Below are 16,188 nucleotides of genomic sequence, written 5' to 3' on the forward strand. Positions count from 1 at the left end.
AGCTACAGCGCTGAGAGTCCTTTGTAGGTGACGTATATAATACATTCTGCACTGCAGGTGTATGTTATATATTCTGTATTCTCGTTTACTGTCATTTTGGTTAATATTGGTAATATCTATTACAAAACAGTTAGTCCTCAGTAAACAGGGAAAAATGTTTCGCACAGAATAGAAATAATGAGAGTCTCTGTAGTCCTTGAAAATGGCATTTGATCCATAGTTACAGGTTGCCAGAATAAAGACCATTATAAGTTTCATTCTAATCTCTAACGAAAGAATCCTTTTCTAAGCCATTCTTCGTTTGTTTCCAAGTTAGTCGATCTTTCGCATGGTAAGTAAGGTATTTTCATATGAAAACTCTGATTTGAAATCCCAAATCTCAAAAATCAACTACCCACTATTACATACATGAATGCGATTGGTGAGAACTAAGACCACGAGATGGTGGCAGTTGTCTGTCGTACTCTCTCCTCTGAAAATCTGTAATTCATTGTTAGCTTCCGCTATTATCCAAGTCTAAAATGATGGCTGACTGGATTACCCACCTATGTTCAAAAAGTTATGTCTTGAGGAGCTGCTCCTCTCTTTGGGGAATAAGAGGTTAGATGATCGATTGTATTTTTAAAATTGCACGAGGTACAGCACTAAATCGTCCTATTTAAAATTTAAAATACCTAGAAATTTTTGTATCAACATATTTACTGAAGAATGAGACGATCATGACAATGCATCAACAAAGAGTTTTGAATATTGGACATTTGTACATGCATGTAACAGCAAATATTATGTGGTCTCTATTCAACCAATATAAGTTATAAAAGTGCTTAGCAAACGTTTCTTCTTATTATTATTGTGCTATCTTCTATCGAAGGTCAGCGACCATCTTGGCGAACAAACCGCGCTCTTGTGCTAATCTGAGCAGTTGTGCACTGCTCTTTCCTGTCCACGTCTTGATGTTGTCAAACCATGATATTCTTTTTCTTCCTCTAGTTCCTTTGCCATCAATTCTTCCTACCAAAATAGTTTGTAGAAGTTGGTATTTGCTGTTTCTTATGATGTGTCCAAGATATGATGTTTTTCGTTTCTTGATTATTTGTACAAGATGTTTAGCTTTGCCAATGGATTTTAAGAAATCTTCATTGGTAATTTTTTCTGTCCATGATATCTTTAGCATTCTTCTGTATAGCCACATCTCAAAGGCTTCGATTTTCTTGATGGTTGTCGCCTTCAATGTCCATGTTTCAACTCCATAGAGCAGAATAGACCACACGTAACATTTCAGCATTCGGCATCTGACTTCCATGTTTAGGTCTTTATTGCAGAATAGTGTTCTAATTTTCATGAAGGACTGCCGTGCAACTTCAATCCTTGTCTTTATATCTATTTCTGGATCCCACCGTTCATTAAGCCAGCAACCAAGATATTTATATCTTGACACTTGATCAATATTTTTCCCATTGAGTGTCAGTTTCATTGATGAGGCTGGATGTTTGCTGATGATCATGTATTTTGTCTTGTTGATGTTTATATTTATTCCCATTCTTTGGCTTTCTATGTATACTCTGTCAACGAGTTTTTGGAGATCCATAATGTTATCTGCAATTAGCACGGTGTCATCTGCATATCGTAGGTTTTTAACAATCTTTCCATTTATTGTGATTCCCTCTGGACATTCTTCCAATGCTTTTTTAAAGATTACCTCTGCATATATGTTGAACAGGAGTGGTGAGAGCACACATCCTTGTCTCACTCCTCTTTTGATGTTAATATCACTGGTGGTAATGTTGTCTAATTGAACGGTAGCTGACTGATTCCAATACAGATTTGTTATTAGTCTAGCCTTATTTGTTGAAGGATTTCTATTAAGTTGGTTTTTGGAGATCCATAATGTTATCTGCAATTAGCACGGTGTCATCTGCATATCGTAGGTTTTTAACAATCTTTCCATTTATTGTGATTCCCTCTGGACATTCTTCCAATGCTTTTTTAAAGATTACCTCTGCATATATGTTGAACAGGAGTGGTGAGAGCACACATCCTTGTCTCACTCCTCTTTTGATGTTAATATCACTGGTGGTAATGTTGTCTAATTGAACGGTAGCTGACTGATTCCAATACAGATTTGTTATTAGTCTAGCCTTATTTGTTGAAGGATTTCTATTAAGTTGGTGTGTCTGACTTTATCGAATGCTTTTTCAAAATCTATGAAACATATAAAGACAGATTTCTGTTTTTCTATGCATTTTTGTAGCAATATTTGGGTACAGAAAAGGGCCTCTCTAGTACCAAAACCATTCCGAAAGCCGAATTGTGTTTCACTTAGAGTTGCTTCACTTTTTCTATAAATGCGTTTCTGAATTACTTTCAAAAATATTTTAAATGTTTGGCTCATTAGACTAATAAGTCTGAAGTCACCACAGGAATTCGCTTTGGGTTTCTTTGGGATAGTGATAAATGTAGATTTGAGCCAATCTGATGGAAATTCATCACTTTCATATATTTTATTAAATAGTTTTTCAAGAAGTTTGATGTTATCTAGTTCGATTAATTTTAAAAATTCTGTTTGCACACCATCTGGTCCACTGGCTTTTCCTGTTTTACTTGTTTGTATAGCATTCTCTATTTCGCATTTCATGATTGCTGGTCCTTGAATGTTATCTTTTATATTTATAGGCTTCTGTCTAGTATCATTGAAAAGTTCTGTTACATATTTTATCCAAATCTGTGCTTTATCCTCTTCTTCTAGAACTATTTTTCCATTTTCGTCTCTTAGAGACACTATTTGCTTTTTCCTCAGTTTTCCAGAAATTTCGTCGATTTTCTTATACAGATTGAAATTATCATGTTGTTTCTGAAGCAGTTCAATTTCAGTACATAAATTTTTCATCCAATTTTCCTTGGCTTCTTTTATTTTTTTCTTGATGATGTTATATGTTTCTGTATACCTGGCTAGGTCTTTGTTTTTATACATTCTTCTTGTATCAATAAGAGAAAGAATATCATCTGTCATCCATTCCTGTTGTTTTATATTATTCACATAACCTACTTCTTCAATACTTGTTGTTACGATGGCATTCTTTAAGCTATTCCAAAGAGATTCCACACTTTTATTTTCTTCTATGTTAATCTGTTGTAATCGCAGGTTAAGCTGTGTCTTGGCACGTTTATTTATGTTCGGGTCTTTCAGTTTTTCTACATCAATTTTCTTTTTCTTATTTTGTGATTTTTTAGCTGATTTTAATCTAAGACGTACTTCTGCAACTATGGGATTGTGGTCTGATGAGATATCTGCTCCAGGATAAGTCTTTGCACTCTTTATACTACTGTGGAATCTTTTATTTATCAGTATATAATCAATTTGATTTCTGACAATATTATGTTGGTTATCTTGAGGCGATTTCCAAGTGTACAGTCTTCTTGGTGGAAGTTTAAACCAGGTATTTGCTATTGTTAGATCTTCTTCCTGACATAATTGGACTAGGCGATCTCCTCTGTCATTTCTGGTGCCTAAGCCATGTTCGCCAACAATTTCTCCATCACCCCCTCTTCCCACTTTTGCATTGAAGTCACCCATCACTATGTTTATATCATGTTTCTTTGTTAGGTTTTTAATCTCTTTTAGGTGTTCAAACGTTTCACTAAAAAAACCCCACTACGCCTTTTATTCCTCTATAGGGAGTAGGAGAGGCAGTTTTAGCTCTAACTTTTGGTGACTGATGGAAAGTTCAATCTCCACCGTTAGCCAATCAGAAATGCTGACTTAAGACTATCACTAATAATTAACGTTACCCAGTGAAGAGGCGGCTGACAAGTGTCGCCATCGCCATCTCGTAGTTTCTAATCCTAAACAGCTGGGAAAAGTCCTAAAAAGTTTCTTTAATGTTACAAGAATTGCATCCCCTAAGTCCTAGTTTCATCATTCTTTAAAAAAATAATACTAAAATTGATATATTATTTTCTGCAACAACAGTTAAATCAGATCAGGACTCTCTTTAGAATAACACATTTTTGGTTTGAGCAGATGAGCAGTTAAGAAAATTTTGGTCAATGCCCATAAAACGAATCGTTATAGTATCCATTGCGCTCTCATAGCGTTTCATTTTATTACAAATCAAGCAGTGCAGAATTGAACCTTCAAGATTTAATCTAGCTGTTTTAGTTCATGAAGCATCATCGTGTTAAAATATAAATTTATAACCAAGTAATTCATTATTTATAATTATCATTTTCTTAATCTTAAAGTGCAATTCAGACGAATGACATGTAACTTCGTTTTGATACTGGCAATATATAACTTCCCTGCAAGAAACTTAAGATGACATTAGCTGTATTTGAATAGTATCCCTTATTTATCATTTTTTTTATAGACTAAGATTTTGAGATGATTGCTACCTAGCTGAGTTCTGAGATAATAAAAGATAAAATAAATTTCTAAATAAACAGAATATATAAATTCATTAATATCAACTCATATCTTTATGGAAAATCAAAGCTGATTTTTTTGATAAATTTCTAAATAAACAGAATATATAAATTCACTAATATCAACTCATCTCTTTATGGAAAATTCAAACTACAATTAGTAATAATCATTTTATTCATCAAATAGAATAGGCAAGCTCTTTTAGCCCTAACTAATTTTGGGAATAGAGGGCCAGTCTCACCTTCAGCCACATCCATAGCTATCGATGATTTTAGAAGTGAGGTGAGACAACCGCCACCTGTTCTTGGCGATCCTAAATCCTAACACTCATATATTTGTCATTAATAACATAAACTTTGCGGTCGATTTTTCTGATATGCAGGGTTTAAAATCCAAATTTCCGGAAGGAAGTCCTACTTGCCTTTACCCGAGATCTGTGGTGTAGACACATATATAAGTCTAAACAGGTGAAACATGCAAAGCAGCGAACTGGACGTGCATAAAGCTAATGCTGGATTAGCGATATATTCTCTCAAACAAAGCATCAGTGAAACCGAAAGTTGATATCAATGGGACCGAAAATTAATACAAAACTAATTTTGATAACAATAGAACCCATTATTTTTAATAACTGAAATAAGAAAGAAAACGATTCCTTTTTTCATATTTCATAATTCATGTGCATTTCTGGGATCTCCATTTTCCCTTTTATTTCTTCCCTCGAATTCTGAATTTTCCTTTGTGAAATGAAGTCTTGACTCAAGATGATTTTGACAGCACCGCACCTTAAGATGAAATTAAGTGGACATCGGTATCCTGGACCTCCAGTTGAACGGAGAGTGTGTGTTCTTAAGCTAACACAGCTATCTCCAAAAGTCGTATTTTCTTCATAATCCTGAACCCTTAGTAGGTGTCCGATCATCAGTCCTTTCCTGTACTATCTTCCGGTATTAGTTAGAGATTTTCTTAAATGTTCCTAGTATAATAATTACTTAGGCTAAACAACAATAAAGTTTAATCTTTTCATTTCTTTCAAGATTCTAAACATTCAGAAAGTTCCTAAAATACTCACAAATAATGGATTGGATCACCTATGCTTCCAATTCAAGAAAGTATCAGAAAAAGATTATAAATAGATGAGAATTACAATAGAAATGATAGTGATGAACAATATAGTCTCATAATTTAACAGTAGTGTGTGAGAAGAAACTCATGTCGAGACTATGGTATATATCATTCATTATTTAAACATACAGGAAATATAAAATTGCATTCCGTAATTAACATCTAACTTTGGTTGGCAATCCTTGTGTCATTTCCTTAAAGGAAATGCTTGATAGTAATGTATGCGGAAGTTATTACCCTCAAACGATGTTTCTGCCCTCTTTCGACTGACACAGAAAGCTAAAGTGGTAAACAACATTATAGTGTAACACAACACGCGTAGTTTAGCAACATAGAATAACGTTAGCATATTTTAAGTGTAACAGCTGTCCTTTTCGTTTGTGAGCAGTTAAATAGACAACGAAACCAATATGGTAGCATTGAACAGTTCTGTTCTAAAATTTCAAATAACTTTTCTTTGTAAAGTATTTAAAGTGGATTAATGAATTGAGACGAAGTGTTTAAGATCCACCCCTCTAGTAAGTAAAGTTGTAACCATTTTCAGTAGGTTAGTGTTTCGCATATTTCATGTTTTATCACATGCGATTTAACATTTTGGATACTTTTCGAAGTTTTTTCTTTCTTTTTTTTTTTTCCCCTTCCTAAACTGTTGCGAAGGTTAAGAGTCAGTCGTCTATATAGCTATTTAAAATGTGTCGAAATTATTCTAACACGTAATTTATGCGGCCTTAAAGCATTATGTTTTTGCGTTACGTGTTTGTGTACATGCTTGTCTGACCTGGTTGATAAATAAGGCGTGATGGCAGGACATTTACTTGCCTATTGCTGAAGGCTTCGTCGCGGTATAAACCACGTGATGTTTCATATAGGATTTTTAACTTTATAATTTCAGCAACTAAATCGGTCTGTTAATAGAATAAAGGTAGTAAATTTGCCATAATAAAAAAAGTGGGGGGGGGATAAAGGTAAGTAAAAATTGTGAAACTGCTTTGGGATGCTTTAATAAACCAAGGAGTGGTCACATGTCACGCACGGTTGGTTGTATTCCAAGGTGTTTACAGCGCAAATCTTTTCCAAAATAGGTAACTTACTGCTATTATTATTACCTTAGCGGCAAGTTTGGGAGAGAAAGAGAGAACTGATAGGCGTTTTTCCATTATTAATATTTGTAGTCAGCAAGAAATAATGTCCAATTTGACTGGATCCTTATATAACCAAATTAAAGCTATGATTTCTAACCTCAGCAGCTTTCAAGAAATTATCCCGGATGTGGTAAACATTATCAAAGACTGTAGAAATAGTCTATTGAAAGCAGGTTTCAGTAGTCAGCCACCATGTCATAATTGAACGTCTCCAATACCAAAAGAAATTTCTTCTCGGTAAAAATCTTGAACACTGTTAAAATTTAATTGTATGGCCCAGATTTTCTAGGTTGTTTACTGTATTGTTAATCTTTCCTGATCATATTAGAGATCAGAACTGAACTCATGCTGTGAGGCATAGCAAGCATTCTATATAATGGCTCTTTAGACTTAGAATATGCAGTTTTTCATTACCTCTTTGAAGTCTGAATATAAAATACACTTTTTATTTTTAATAACAGTCATGTACGCAAAGGGTTTAGAATAGTATTACAGTAGAACTATGCAGAAGCCAAAAGCTAGGTTAAAAGAAAGACACTTCATTTTTATTTTTTTAATATTTATTTTGTAATGAATGCCCAGCTGTTTCTTGGAAATCTGTTGGATAGAGCCAATTCCACAAGATACAGGTGGTGTGAGTGAGTAGTTTATATGATGTTGAAGCTTAACTGGAAATCAATGTTGATTGTTGCAAAGGTTTTTAGGAGAGTGGTGACATTATAGATTCGATTTCAGATGAACCTGCCCTCAGATACACCATGTTCTGCATTCCAGAGAATGGAATGAGTTGGGGAGGGGGAGGTGTATTGCACTCTGTTGAATGAAATCCCACATATGGAAGATAGTGTATATCTACGAATGTATAACAGTTTTGGAAGTGATATTTAGAACACCAGCTATTAAACTTGAATCTACCATTTTTGCCAGAATGATAATTATATGATTTTATTTTTTATGGTGCAAAGACATCAAAGGTCATACTGTACCAGGACACAGGTTACAGCATTACATATGGTAATTATTTAGTAAGCCAATCACAAACATCCATGCCCTTGGCAGGATTCGAACCCACAGCTTCTTGGCTGGAGAGTGGATACATTAACTACTTGGCCAACCAGACCTGCATATGGTTTGCTTTTACACATATTACTACTATTACTCATATAGCATTCTGTTTTGTTTTCATTTTAAAATGTATCTGTATTGTTTATAACAATGTCCTTATTTAAAAAAAAAAAATTCCTCAGAATCTGAGAAAAATATTTACATATTCTTGTACTGAATGTGGGTTTTTTTTCAGCCAGGTAACAACAAAGTAGAAAGAAAAGAAACTTCAAAAAAAATTTCTGACTTTGATAGATCCCTTTGCATTGTGGACATGTAAATCAATCTAAAATATTTTTATTTATTGGACTTTATCACAGTATCATTAATTTTATCATACTATAGGTTTTCATAGATAAACACCTTGCATGGCACGTTTCCATATTAAATTCCATGTTGGATTATAATTCCAATTTCTATATATCCTGTTTTAGATTCATAATATAGAAGAACAGCTGTTACCCATTTTCACACAGTAATAAACTTAGTTGCTATGAATCAAAATAATTTTAATACAATATAATATAATTTAGATATAAATTACAACTGAAGCTAATTTAGATACACATATCTTGAGTTCAAATCTGATAGTGGCATGGATGTTTGTGAATGTCTTCATAACCATTGCCATGGCATGATGATACAAATTATTTGTGGCAGATGATTTTCATTTCATTAAAACTGCTTTGCTTATTGGCAGCCTAAAGTAGCTTGAAAAAGTATTGTGCTATATCTCCTGAGCAGGGTTTCTGATTTATCTTGGCATTATTCTGTACTAAATGTGTAGTAGTAGTATTGCCATTTAAAAAAAAAAAAAAAAATCCATTGGTTGAAGTCTGAATTTTGATTACAAGGAACAACTATGAAGACTTTTTAATTTTATATAGCGAGTCATTTATGGAGCAGGGTCCCCCCCCCCCCCCACACACACAAAATAGATAAACCAGTCAGAGAATATATACATTTAACAGTCTTACCACACATTAGGAATGGAATAAACTCTCTTTTCATGGTAGAAATTAGATTTAGAAAAGCTAAGCTGTGGCCGATTGAAAGATGCAGTTGTGTCCATATAACTTCTACAGTTTAAAATTATTGATATGTCTCTTGTGAAATTTATTATTTTTGATTTGTAGCATCAGCAACTGGGCATGTTATTTAGTTGAAAACATATTTTAACATGGAACATTAATTGTGAATATTTAATAAAATTATTAAAATAATGGAGTATTCATCATTATTTTCTACCAAGTAGGAAAGAAATGTTGGTCTTTGAAACTATGAAAATCAGTATTATTGATTTACTACATGAGACACATGCTTGAGATACATTAGCCACTGTAGTATTTGAGACTTCTGGTTATCTGTATTTCATATGTGAATTCTTTGTCGCTGTAGAATGTTCGTAAACGTGAATAAAATGAAGGAGTGAGTGCTGTGTATGAGGATTCGCTATTAAGAGGTGTGATAGTTGAGAGTTTGACGAAATCGTACCAGCCGGGTGCGAACATAAAGGACGTCAACGAATCTATTAGAGTGCAAAAACAGGGGGTGAAAGAGATGATAATTGTGGCAGAAACAAATGATTTGAAAGAAGATAAAATGGAAATGATAGAGGATGTAAGGGAATTACTTGAGGTAGCAAAAGAGAAGAGTGAGAGAGAGATAGGATGGTTGGTATTTTACCACGGTATGACAGTGAAGTGTTTAGAAGGAGGGCCATAATTGCCAATGACTTTATGCATGGGTTATGCATGGAGAGTGCTGTGGAATTTGTCGATGTGTGGAGTGAGTTTGATGGGCGAGAGGATTTATATAAGATGGATGGGTTACATTTGAATGGAGTTGGTGTACGGTGACTTGAAAAAGTGTTGATGAATGATGTGGAAGTGGATGTACAGACTCAGGGAAACTAGATTTATTAAGGGGGTGGGGAGTAGATATGCAGACTTTAGGGAGGCAGTTGAGTGTATGAATGAGTATAATATACCCAAGTGAGTACAAAGGACAACAAATCAGAATGGGATAGTTAGTATAAGGCATCAAAGTAGGGATGGGACTAATGGGCTTCTGCAATTCATGTACACTAATGCCAGGAGTATTAGGAACAAGAAGGAAGAGTTTTTGACCTTGGCATTTCCAGGCCACAGGTTATTGGCATTAGTGAAACATGGCTGACAGAAGATGACACAGCTAGTGGGATTGAATGTGAGGGGGTATGGTGTGTTCAGGAGAGACAGGGAGAATAAAATGGGGAGGTGTGTTATTGATGATAGCAGATGAGCTACAGCCAAGGAGAATAGAAGTGGAACTGCAGGATAGAGAAAAGAGCACATTTGAGGCTAATTGGTGTGAGGTTGAAACTAGCAGAACAAAATATACAATTGGGCACTGCTATAGACCAGGTGATGGAATAGATGGTGGGGATAGTATGCATAGGCAAATAGAAGAAATGAGTGGAAAGAGGGTAATTATTATGGGCGATCTCAATTATGGTAACATTGACTGGAAAGGGGAGAGGGCACATTGGATTGGATTTTATGCGGTTATTAAGGGACAACTATCTGCGACAGCATGTAGTGGAAAATACCAGGGGGCAGAGAGTGCTTGACCTAGTAATTGCAACTGAGAATGTGGCTGTAATGAACATGACCACGTCGCCACTAACGGTGAGAGTGACCATAAGGTCATGACTTCGGAGGTGGCTAAAGGAGTGGAATTTACAATTAAGACAGGGTACATGTGGAATTACTGGGCTGGTAAGTATGACAAGCTTAGGAGTGTGCTTGGCTCAGTGCCATGGCATGTAAAACTGCAAGGGCTGGATGTTGATAGTGCATGTGAGATGGTTAAGAAGTGTTTGCAGGAGGTAATGGTTGACTGTATACCAAGAGTCCGAATAATAAATCATGTAGGGATTAAATGGATGAATAACACTATTAAGCTTGAGCTGCAAAAAAAGAAACAATTACGGAGGGAATTTAAGAAGAAAGGTAACCAGCAGGCGCAGGAACTATATAAAGCTCAGGCCAGGACGGTAACAAGGGTGGTAAGAAAAGAAAAAGCGGATTACGAAAGAAAATTGGCCATGCAGACTAAAGAGAATACCAAACAGTTTTTTCAATATATTTCAAGTAAAATGCTCATGGTAGAATGATTTTAAAAAATGCTGAGGGTAGGGAGGTAACCAAATCAGTCGATATAGTGGAATTACTGAGCAAGCACTTTGCAAGGGTATATCATCCAGGTGATGACATTGCAGGAATGGAAGAACCAACAGCTTATACTGGAATTGTGATGAATGAAGTAGAGGTAACTAGTCTATTACAGAACCTCAATGTCAATACATCTGTGGGATTGGATGGTATACCAGCTTGTGTCGTACGTAAAGCGGCTAAAGAATTGTCAGTGCCCTTGACCATTTTGTTTAATTTGAGCCTAGGGTCTGGATCAGTCCCAGGGGAGGGGGAAGAGGGGGAAATAGTTCTGCTGCATAAAGGTGGTTCCAAGGCTGCTGTTGAAAATTACTGGCCAATCAGCATAACAGGAATCATTATCAAGGTCTTGGAGAAAATAGTCAAGAGGAAAATACAAGATTGGATAGATGAAAATGGGATACTGTATCGGGGACAGCATGGTTTTGTGAAAGGTAGGTCATGCCTCAGTAACTTGCTCACGTATTATAACACAGTGACGGCTGAACTGGATAAGGGTAATGGGTTTACAGTGATTCTACTGGACCTTGCAAAGGACTTTGACAGGATACCACATGGAATTCTAATCAGTAAATTGCAGCATATGGGGATGGATATAGAGTTGGTGAGATGGATAGGAGGGTGGTTGACGGAGAGATATCAGAGAGTGGTTTATTCAGGAGTAGAGTCCACAAGACGGCCTGTGACTAGTGGTGTGCCACAAGGATCTGTTCTTGGACCACAGCGGTTTAATTTGTTCATTAATGATATAGGAAAGGATCTGCGAGGAACAGTTCATTTGTTTGCGGATGATGCAAAGTTGGGTAGAGCAATAGTGAATGCACATGATGTCAAAATTTTTCAAGATGATTTGGATAGATTGGAGGTCTGGGCTAAGGAGAATGGATGTCAATTTAATGTGGCAAAATGTAAGGTTATGCATTTTGGGGTGAAAAGATTAGCAGCAGTGTACTACATTGGTTTAATTTGTTCATTAATGATATAGGAAAGGATCTGCGAGGAAGTTCATTTGTTTGCGGATGATGCAAAGTTGGGTAGGGCAATAGTGAATGCAGATGATGTCAAAATTTTTCAAGATAATTTGGATAGATTGGAGGTCTGGGCTAAGGAGAATGGATGTCAATTTAATGTGGCAAAATGTAAGGTTATGCATTTTGGGGTGAAAAGATTAGCAGCAGTTTACTACATTGGTGGAACTGCACTCCAGGAAATTGATGAGGCACGAGATTTAGGAGTGTTGGTGGATAAGGAGTTGAAGTTTAGGGGCACATTGCAAAAGTGGCCAAATCAGCTCATCAAATCACTTGGTTGCTGAAGAATACGTTGACAAGCAGGTTATTGTTCCTCTGTGTCAAGCCTTGATAACACCCCATCTTGACTACTGTGCCCAGATTTGGTCACCTAGGTTTCTTCTTGATGGGGAGGAGGTTGAGAGGATCCAAAGGCGAGTGACTGAGATGATAGCAGGTCTGTGGAATGAACCTTATGAGAAAGGTTGAGGATTTGTAGGTTGCAAAAATTGGTTGATAGGTGGAGGAGGGGAGATATGATTGAGACATTCAAATTACTGAAGGGTTTCTATAAAATTAATTCAGAAGATATTTTTGAGAACAGGGCTGGTTGTTGGGTGACTAGGGGACATCCATGGAAACTGGGCAAAAGTGTGTTTAGTAAGGGTGTTAGAGCTGGGTTCTTTACTTTTAGAGTGGTGAATGAGTGGAATGGGCTGCCAGAGTCTGTGGTGGATGCTGTGACAGTGAATGAGTTTAAGGTAAGGTATGATAGATACTGTATGAATGTCGAATAGTTGTGATGAATATGATTTGGGGCCTCCCTCGATGAGTCTAAGGACTCCCTGGAGTTGCCTATAATAATAATAATATAAATCACAATTAATGAGGAAAGGTAAAGAACCTAAAAGATTTCGATTTGATCTTGGCAGTAAAAGGGAGGATTATATCCATTATTATTTTACACCAAGTAAACTATAAAAGCTTTTTGTTCATTAAGAGCCTACAGAAATACATATCTTCAGCATTAGTTACTGTATTAATCCACTACTTAAAAGAGCAAATTCTACAGAAGAGCCTCTATATTAAACTTTTATTAGTAGTTTTGGTTATTAGTGCTTCTTGAAAGAGCTTTGATTTGAAATAGTTAAGAATGACAAAATTCTTAAAAGGTAATAAAAGTGGAATATACAGGCTCTTCAGCGGAGTTTGTGTTAAGTAGTGCATTACCAAAACTCATACCAAAAGTTCATACCTTTTATAAGTTCTTGAATTTTCAAAGGTGGCAGATGAATTTCATTACCTGGTATGAACCCACCATCCTGATTATTAGCGGCCAGAAGTGGCTTGAACAAAAGTTTCATGTTTGGTATCAAAAGTGGGATTTCCAGATTATCCAATCTTTAATGTACTATAGGTTATGACCTTTTATTCAGGGGTATTCCACATAAAAAAGTTTTCTTCTTGGTGTAAAACAAAAATAAAATCAATATATATTATCCTTTTTAAAAGTTTTTGTGCAAAGTCGAAGCCATATGAGATGTTTAATAAAATGAAAACAGCACAAGGAAAGAATTAAACAACTGATCTCAGTCATTCCAGTAGTTCACAAGAGACATCTTCAGGGTGTATAACATAAATTGTAACAAACTCACAAGCACTACAAAATAAAGTGAAATTAGTAGGCAAAAATCTTCTATGCTGCTGATAAGGAGCATAGGTAACTTGGAATGCCTAAGAATTACTATTTCCAATACTTTGGGAAGAAGACATTTATACATATATAAATCTGGTTGCTTTTTAAGGAGAGCTGCAGTAGAAAAGTCTATCAACTGGAATTTATTTTGCCATTTATAATAATATGAGAATAATGAACTCAGTATGTGAACATAAAGAAATACATAAAATGTACATGGTCAGCCAGAGATTGTGAGTCAGTTAATCCTAGATGCAAAAACATATCAAGACTTTGAATTAAACTCTGATCATTATTAGTATTGGCAAAAAAATTCAATTTAAACTGAAATGGCAAAAAATAAATAAAGTGGAAAACAACTATAAAGCCAGCTACAAAATTTCTTCATTACAAGATCCCCATACTAGGCAACAGTATCAGAAATGCACTGATTTAAAAGCACAAACCATACATGAATCACATGATATGGAAGAGAAGTAAGAAAATATGAAACAAATCTTGACAAAAGCAGCAACAGAAAGCTTAGGAAAATGAGCACTACTTAGGAAAATAAAAAAAGAGGACTACAAAACGGAGACAAAGAAATAGAAACGATAAAAACAAAAAAAAGTTGCCAGAAATGACTAAATTCCAAGACAGTAGAAGTAATTATTATTATGTAACACCTCCAAGGAGTTTGAAGACTCATTGAGGGATGGCACCTATTCTACAGTTGTCTCTACCACTCAATCCACCAACAGCAAACCACAGCTACCATCATCATCATCTACACCAACGCCATCTACTGCTCACCACCACCGCTAGTGTTTTCACAGACAATCACAAACATTCATGCCCATGGTGGGATTCAAACCCACAGCGTTTTGGCTGGAGAGCGGATATGCTAATCACTCAGCCAACCAGGCCGGCAATAATGCAATTGCAAAACCAGGAATAAGAAAGAAACACAGAGGGAGAGGTGGAACAATTTTATAACAGAACTTGAAAAGGATATATCTAAGCCAGAACCAAAAACCTATAAAATAATATAATATATGAACAATGAAATAAAAGGTAAAACCCACAAAATAATGGATTTAGAAACATGAATAACTTATCTCTGGACTGATGATAATAAAAAAGTAAAATTTTATGCAAAGAATGATCTAACAGAAAATATTACAATGTCAAAACTATAATAATAATAAAAAAAATAAGTAAGATGAAAAATTGGAAAACACCAGGAGAAGAATATAAATATGGATCTGTACAAAAATGCAAGTGAAAAATTTAATGAGAGACTTCTGAAATTCTTTAACAAGTTCTGATTTCTGGAAAAACTCCAAACAATTGAAAAAAAGTAATGAAGGAGAAACTGAACACTATTGTAGAGGGGAAAGCTGCTAGAACAGAGTGGATTCCAAAAAGACCAATTTTGCATAGAATAGATTTTCACTCTAAAAATATTAATCGAAAGAGAAGAGAATTTCAAAAAGAAATACGTGGCCTTCATTCATTATGGAAAAGCCTTTGATAAAACTAATAGAGAAAAATTATTTAAAATATTAACCATCTAAATATACCAGCTCTTACAAATGTCTAAGAAATATATGCTGGAAAGAAAATAGCAGTCAAATTAGAACACATGTAAGAATTCAAAGATATATCAAGGAGTACAGCAAGGTTGTACCCTAGCACTTCTACTTTATAATATGATATATAAATATAATTATAACAATCTGGAAAGCATAACTCATTTGGTATACAGATAAAGGCACATTATTTGCTGATGATCAAATTGTATTAGCTACATCAGAACATGATCTACAGAGATCAGTAAAATTATTAAATGCAATTTCAGAAATTGTAATATGAGGATATCAAAAATAACAAAATAATGGCTTTCAAAGAAGAAAACACAAGAAGTAAAATAGTGATAAATAATAAAATATCAAAACATGTATATGAAGACAAAAAAAATATAGACATTAAAATATCTATATTGTGATGAAGTAAACAGCAGAATAAATAATGTATTTAAGCCATCCCTGGTACAAAAACACCAGACTCAGAATATATAATGTTCTGCCTAAACCAACTTTATTATATGGGAGTGAAACATGGACCATAAAAAAGAATAAAGAACAGATTCAAATAACAGAAATGAAATTTCTCAGAAAAACATCTGGATATATCAAGTGAGACCATAAAACAAATGAAGAAATTTTACAATCCCTGAATATAAAACAAATTAAACAACTAAATATAAACAAAAATGGTTAGAATATCCAAATTGAATGGATAATAGCAGACTGGCCAAAATACTATATGAATATAAAATAAGTGGAAAAAGAAAAATTGGAAGACCACTTGGCCTAAAATCCACGATAGGAGGAAGAAGAAGAATTTATTATGACGGACAGTATTTGTTTCCCATTTGATTGCATATGTGGTGGTCAAGGCATGATCTGCTAGACCTGATTGTCCATAGTCA

The 16,188-nt window shown here is 34.9% G+C and overlaps 1 protein-coding gene across 4 annotated transcripts in view; it reads left to right on the forward strand.

The window, feature by feature from the left end:
* Positions 1–5,880: 5,880 nt before the first annotated feature.
* LOC150107457 (uncharacterized) overlaps positions 5,881–16,188 on the forward strand; it is a 314,828-nt gene continuing 304,520 nt past the window's right edge. For all 4 annotated transcript variants that reach the window (XM_090391886.1, XM_090391888.1, XM_090391889.1 and 1 more), the window contains exon 1: positions 5,881–6,066. The gene's annotated coding sequence lies outside the window, so the exon portion shown is untranslated. The remainder of the gene's footprint in view (positions 6,067–16,188) is intronic.

The sequence above is a fragment of the Typopeltis vanoorti genome, chromosome 4 (genome assembly GCF_054136105.1).
Source record: "Typopeltis vanoorti isolate ZY-2024b chromosome 4, IOZ_Tvanoo_1.0, whole genome shotgun sequence".
Classification (NCBI taxonomy): Eukaryota; Metazoa; Arthropoda; class Arachnida; order Uropygi; family Thelyphonidae; genus Typopeltis; species Typopeltis vanoorti.